Source organism: Peromyscus maniculatus, chromosome X, assembly GCF_049852395.1.
Source record: "Peromyscus maniculatus bairdii isolate BWxNUB_F1_BW_parent chromosome X, HU_Pman_BW_mat_3.1, whole genome shotgun sequence".
Lineage (NCBI taxonomy): Eukaryota > Metazoa > Chordata > Mammalia > Rodentia > Cricetidae > Peromyscus > Peromyscus maniculatus.
The window spans coordinates 141576579-141583943 of NC_134875.1; positions in this window are offsets into that span (position 1 = coordinate 141576579).

Consider the following 7365-nt stretch of genomic DNA (forward strand, 5'->3'; position numbering starts at 1 on the left):
GATTTCTTAGTTGAGTCTTGATGAATGTTGTAAACAATTACGTTTTGCTATAGCTTTTACACTTCCATGTGTCTGCTACATATACTTATTCAAAACCAACAAAGGCAGGTGGATCTCTGAGTTCAAGGCTAGCCTGGTCTACATAGTGAAATCCAAGACAGCCAGGGCTACAGAGAGAGACCCTGTCTCAAACAACAATTACAAGACCAAAAAAGCATGGTTATGGTATACGATTGTATAAAGATTGTCTTGTGATTTCTATAAGGTTTACCTGGAAAATTACAAAGCCTCATACTTAAATAGTATATACACAGGTAATAGTAATTTATTACATTAACCTATGTATGTGGTTTGGATTCAACGTCTTGTATTGCAGAACGCTAGCCTATAAGCTAAACAATTGTGATCTTCATAAGGTCAGCTGTGGCTTCTTGATAGCAAATGTTCATTCCTAGAAGGAGAGGGTAAGGAGAGTGTTGGATTTTCACCTGAGTATAATACAGCCTCTCCTCCAAGCCAGTTGTATGCAATTCTTCCTTAATCACACACAGCCTCATGGTTTGGGGGAGGAGTCAGAGGATATAGGTTGGGGAAAACGCCGGGAGAGGGTGGCTCTGCCTATGTGGCTATGGGGATACCATTACACATACTGGATGAAGACTTGCCAGCGTGGCTGCTTTCAGGTCATCCTCACTCCTGTCAGTAACCCCTCACCATGTTCTGTAAGGCTCTTATGAGGAAAGAATAGACATTTCTTAGTTCCCTCCCCAGGGAGAAAATTCTCACAACACATGGTAAATTTATCTGTTAATGTGTTTATATCTCATGGGAATAAATTAATAAGAAAGAAAACCAGTAAATAAAGAAAATGTTAGCAGGATGTAAAACTGTAAACAGTTTTAATAAAGAAGGATTTGTGTACAAAGATGAAGATGTCTGGATGTTTCCAGAATGGAAAAGAAAGTTAGAGAATTAGAAAGATCTGCGTAAGTTATTGACGGTATGAAAAGGCTGAGACTTAACGATGTTGCATATGGTTGTGTTAGTTCCCTTTCTATCGCTGTGATAAAGCATCATGGCCAAGGCAACTAATAGAAGGAAGGGTTTCTTTGGGCTTAAGGTTCCAGAGGGATGAGAGCCTGTCACGGCAGAGCAGAGGCAGAAGGCTTGGCAGCTACAACAGTAAGCTGAGAGTTCACATCTTGAACTGCAAGTAGGAAGCCAAGAAAACACTAGGAACAGTGTGTGACTTTTAAAACCTCCAACCTCCCAGTGACGTACTTCTTCCAGCAAGGCCACCCCGCCCCCAAACCTATTCAAACAGTACCACCAACTGGGGACCAAGTATTCAAATATCTTGAGCCTCTGGGGGATATTCTCATTCAAACCACCACAATGATATTAAAATTTCTAAGTTCGAAGTTCAGTATATTGATGTCAAATGTCTGCTTAAATCAGTAGACCTATTGATCCGCTCCCAATAACAATTACAAAGACTGGCTTAAAGAACAAAAATGTGCCGGGCGCTGGTGGAACACGCCTGTAATCCCAGCACTCGGGAGGCAGAAGCAGGTGGATCTCTGTGAGTTCGAGGCCAGCCTGGGCTACAGAGTGAGTTCCAGGAAAGGCGCAAAGCTACACAGAGAAACCCTGTCTCGAAAAACCAAAAAAAAAAAAAAAAAAAAGAACAAAAATGTATGAATAATCAAAGTTTATTTAAAAGTGTCTGGGTTTTGCCCAAGCTTTATCTAAATATTACACAGTAGTTGAAAGTACCAGACTGGTGGTGTACCTGATCTTCTGGATGTTCAATATTTTGACCACTAATGTGCTCAGAGGGATTTCAAAGGAAACTATTTTTCCTCTTGCTGGGCCGAAGTCAACTAGGTCCCAGGGATCTGTGGGACAGCTTTCAACACACGGAAAGTCGCCTGTTCTTTTGTTCAGGGAGGCCTTAGAGACCCCTTCCTAGTGAACTCTAATCAGTATTCAGTCTACAAAGTGGAGGAAGTTTTCTTCACACACACACACACATACACACACACACACACACACACACACACACACACACACACACACACACACTACTTTAGGGCAAAGCCACACTCAAGCAAATCCTTTGACTCATCTTCGCATAGATGGAACAAAAGAAATCCAAGTGACCTTTGAGGATCAGATCCTCAACTGGCCTTGACATTTGAAACAAGTGATTTAAGGCCTGGTCTTAAACACCCAGCGAGAACTAAAACCAAACACTAAAAATGATTGATATGATTTTTAAAACAGTTCAAGGACTCATACTCCCCAGACATTAGACTTGAATGCATATGAGATGTTATTTAAGACAACTATTTCTCACTGGTGATTTTCTGCTTAATAAGAAAACCGTTGCCCAGATATAAGATTTCAGACCTGGGCTCACTGCAGCTCCTGCCTGATGAAAGTGATAGACCCACTCTTGTTTGAACCTGAAATTAAAAGATGACTGCATTTCATTCTCTCCCTACGTAGAAGCCATCTGGAAGGGACCGCATATGATTCTAGGCACTCCAACAGTTATCAGAATGCTGAAAGCAGGTTCAGGGTTCATCAATGCTGAGTCCAGCCTTGGAAGCCAAAAGAAAAGTGAGGAGCTCCGTAGATGGATGTTCTGAAGAGCCCACGAAGAGACTACTGGACGTGGATTTGGATGCCCCCTTCTGGCTTCTCCTGACTCCCTGCCTAGGCTAACTCTTGCCTTTACTTCTCCCTCACATCTCTTTCCAGACACCAGGCAAGGACTTCCTTTCCTGCATCTGACAGTTGGAGTCTTTTTCTTTTCTTTTCTTTTATTTTATTTTACAATACCATTCAGTTCTACATAACAGCCACAGATTCCCTTGTTCTCCCCCTTCCTGCCCCCTCCCCTTACCCCCAGCCCAACCCCCATTCCCACCTCCTCCAGGACAAAGCCTCCCCCGAGGACTGAGGTCAACCTGATAGACTCAGTCCAGGCAGGTCCAGTCCCCTCCTCCCAGATTGAGCCAAGTGTCCCTGCATAAGCCCCAGGTTTCAAACAGCTAACTCATGCAACGAGCCCAGGACCTGGTCCCACTGCCTAGATGCTTCCCAAACAGATCAAGCCACAAGAAATGCTCAATCATACCACAACTACACATGCTCAATTATGTTCATAGCAGCACTATTTGTAATAGCCAAAACCTGGAAACAACCTAGATGCCTTTCAACTGAAGAATGGATAAATAAATTGTGGCACATACACAGCAGAGAAAAACAAGGATATCATGAGGTTTGCAGGCAAATGGATGGATCTAGAAAAAATCATCCTGAGTGAGGTAACCCAGACTCAGAAAGACAAATATGGTATGTACTCACTCATAGGAGGATACTAGATGTGGAACAAGGATGACTGGACTGCTACTCACATCACCAGTTGGAGTCTTTTAATTAGGCCTCCTGGAGGGGTACCCAAAACTGCCATACCAAATGCCCCAAATTCAACTGGGAGAAGCCAGATCAGTCACTGCCCAAATTCTATAATGGCAGTTCGGGTTACCTCTTCAGAGGCAGAGGGATGGTTAGAATAGGAGGTGGAAAATTGATCAGGCTATTTAGGGTTAAAGGACCCCAAAGAAAACCAACCAATTTCCTTCTTGAGTAAAAGCCAAAAAATGTCCTTGGTACTGTGGCAGCCCCATCTTGCCAGAGGCCAAAGATGCCAAAAGTGTTTTGAGGATTCTGATTACTAATATGGTCCCTCAACTCCTGCAGGGTTCCTTTTTCAGAAGGAAAAGACAGTAAAATAGCAGTAAAGGCCTGTTAAGACAAAACTCCTTCTGGTCAAGAGAATAGAGTTTCCGGCCAGGGTAAAAACCTCACATTCCAGTTGAGCAAGATCAATGGCTTGGTTAAGGTACCTCTTTAAACCACGATTGAGTCATCATTTATCATAACAATAATTTACTGGTCCTAGAGACTTCAAACAGCCAGCATGTGCTAGCAAAGGTTGAAAAAATGTATAATAAAGAGGGGGGATAGTGAGAAACACTTTTCAAAAATCAAAGGTACTTAGCCTGTAAGGACTCATATTTCCCGAACCTTCCCCTTTCTCTTTGTGCCAGTTAGTCGATCGCATCCATTTGTGAAGTCACCCACTAACGGGATGAGATGCAGGTACCACCTACTTCAGGGAGAAAACACGGGAGCCCTGTTGGCCCCTGTTGGTGGTGGGTTCAGGTACACAAAGAGGATTGCCTTGCCCAAGTCCTTTCAGTTTGTGTGCCCCTATGTGCAACACCGAGACTGTTCATTGTTTGTGGCAATGCATATTCAGATGTGTGTAGAATGGTGTACATGGACGCTGCTCGGTCAAAGGGGTAGATCACCACCTACCAATCCCCCCACCCCCTGGCTTTCAAATTCAACCCTTTTGTCTACTCCGTGAAAATGGAGCTGATTCTTTGAAATCTTTTTCCCTTCGCCGGGTGGTACTGGAGCATTACCAGTAGAGGGCAGTGGAGAGAAACTTGAAGCAGGATTTGGCTTTTTCCTGGGCCGTCTTAGCAGATGCCTGAAGCATTTGCAACGTCTCCAGTGCTTGGCTAAATGGGGGACTTTCACATTGCCATTTTAGAAACTAGTGCGCCGGCCCTCCCGAGTTCAGTCGAGGAAGGAAGGGAGGGAAGGAAGGAGGGCGGGACGGGAGCAGGGAGGAAAAGAGGAAGGTATTTTTACCAAAGAAAGGGCTAAGGGGATGGGGAATTTCACATTGCCAGTCTGGAAGCTAGCACCGACCCTCCTGAGTTCAACTGAGGACGGGAGGGAGGAAAGGAGGGAGAGAGGGAAAGAGGGAGGGAAGGAGGGAGGGAGGGAGGGAGGAAGGGAGGGAGGGAAGGAGTGGGGTGGTATTTTGACCAAAAAAGGGGGCTACAGGGTCTGGAGAGATGGCTCAAAAGTTAAGAGCATTTGCTACTCTTGCAGAGGACCCGAGTTCTATTCCAAGAACCAATGTGGTGGCTGATAACCATGCAATAACTCCAGTTCTGGGGGATCCAACACTCTCTTCTGAACTCCATAAGCACCAGGCAGGCACCTGGTGCACGTACATACATGCAGATAAAACATTCATACACATAAAATAAATCAACAAATCTAAAAATAATTTTTATGAAAGAGCTGGAGATGTTATCTCAGGGCTCGAGCACCCACTTAAGCATGTGCAATGAACGCCATGGTTCTGACCCCAGCACTAGAAAGAAGGAGAAAAAGCAGAGATGAGGAAGACAGGGAAGAAAAAGAAAGAGACTAGGGCCGCAGGATCCCTGTGCACCCCTTTCTGATGCACGCTAGTAGCCACCTGCAATTTGCCTCTGGCCCCGAAAGCATGCAAAGCTTCTCCATTTCCCATTTCCCAGCTCTTGCACTGTATGGCTAGCAGCACCAGTGGCCAGCAACTTTCCCTGGCGCGACAGTGTTGAGGCAGAAAACCTCCAGTTAGACTCCTTCTGCTATGGTTGGAATATCCTCCAAAGATGTGCTGGGGGCTTGGTCCCCACCCAGGATGGTGGTAATATTGTGAGGTGGTGAGGTATTCCACAGGGGGCCACTGGATAGAGTGGAATACGCCTATTATCTCAGCATTCAGAAGCCCAAGTTACAGAGTGCGACCCTGTGGTTAAGCTCACTGGCTGTTCTTCCAGAGGACCCTGGTTCAATCCTCAACACGCACATGGGAGCTTACAATTTGTCTGTAATTCCAGTCCCAAGAGATCCACCACCACCCCCTTTTCTGGCATCTGTGGGCACCAGACATGCACATGGTGCACAGACATACATGCAGGCAAGACACCCATACACAGAAGGAAAAAAAAAGATGTGGGCCTTTTTATCCCAGCACTCTGGCGGCAAAGGCCTCCAGGACTTTATGAATTCAAGGCCAGCCTGGTCTACATAATGAGTTCCAGGCCCTGCTAGAGCTTCATTGTGAGAACCTGTCTCAAAAACAAAACAGAACAAACAGAGGTGGAGTTGTGGGAAATCCTAAGGTTGATTGATGGGATGCCATTGGAAGGGTTTGGGGACCCCTGCTCTCCTTCTTGCTGCTACGGCATAGTCTCACTTGAGGTGACACAGCTAAAGGGGAGCCCTCACCAGAGTCTGACCTATGCTGGTCAGACTTCTACCTTCAAAACCGTGAGGGAGAGAAGCCTTTATGAAAGGTTTATTTATTCTCTCTTTGTCTCTGTCTCTGTCTGTGTGTGTGTGTGTGTGTGTGTGTGTGTGTGTGTGCGCGCGCGCGCGCGCGCGCGCTCGTGAGAGCACCCTTGCCTGTATGTATGTGCACCACATGTGTACAGGTGCCTTTGGAGCCAGAAGAAGGTGTCGGTTCCTCTGGACCTGTAGTCAAAAGCAGTTCTGAGCGGCCTGGCGTGGTTGCTGGAAACAGAACCTAGGTCCTCTGCATGAGCAGAAGGCATTCAGGACTGCTGAGCCCTCTCTCCAGCCTCCGTGTTTCTTTTTAAATATAACATTAGCCTGCCTCAGGTAATTCATTAGAGTAACAAAACAATTAATAAACCTTCCATGAATTGCTTTCTTTAACATCCTAGAGGGTGGCAAGTTCCAAAAAGTAGATTTCCAGCAAGTTCCACCATTTGATGAACCATAGCCATGTTTCCAAAAAAGACTGCGAGTCTCAGCCGTGAGTAGAGGGTGGCAAAGGCCTGTGTGAAAGAGTTTCCCTCGAGTGTTGTTATTTCAACTGTGTTTGTACTTTTTGGTGCTTTCTTAAATATACGGCGTATATTTTAAGACAGAGTCTCACTATGTAGCCCATGCTGGCCTGGAATTCAGTGTGTAACCCAGGCTAGCCTTGAACTCAGAGATCCGCCTGTCTCTGCCTCATGAGTGCTGGGATGAAAGGTGGGCACCACTCCTGGCTATGACATACATCAATAATAGTGCAATGTCCTTTTCCGTCCTATTCTGTCATCTGGGTCCTTTGTCTGTGTTTTCCCTATTGGTGCATATATTTTTCTGCTTCTTTGCATGCCTGACAATTTTCCTTTGCATTATAGTTTATCTTTTATTCTTAATAATAATTACTATTATTTGTTGTGCTGGAAACTGAACCTATGGCCTTAAAATTTTTTTTTATTACAAATAGTAATTTACCTGTGTGAGTATGCATGCAAGAGTCAGTTCTCTCTTCCCACCATGTATGTCCCAGAGCTCAAACTCAAGTCAACAGGCTTGGGGACCAGGTACCTTACCTGCTGAGCCACCTCACCAGCCTGAATGTAGGATCTTGACCATGCTAGGCATATCCTCTGCTGCTAAGCCTCATCCCTAGCCACATGCCTATAA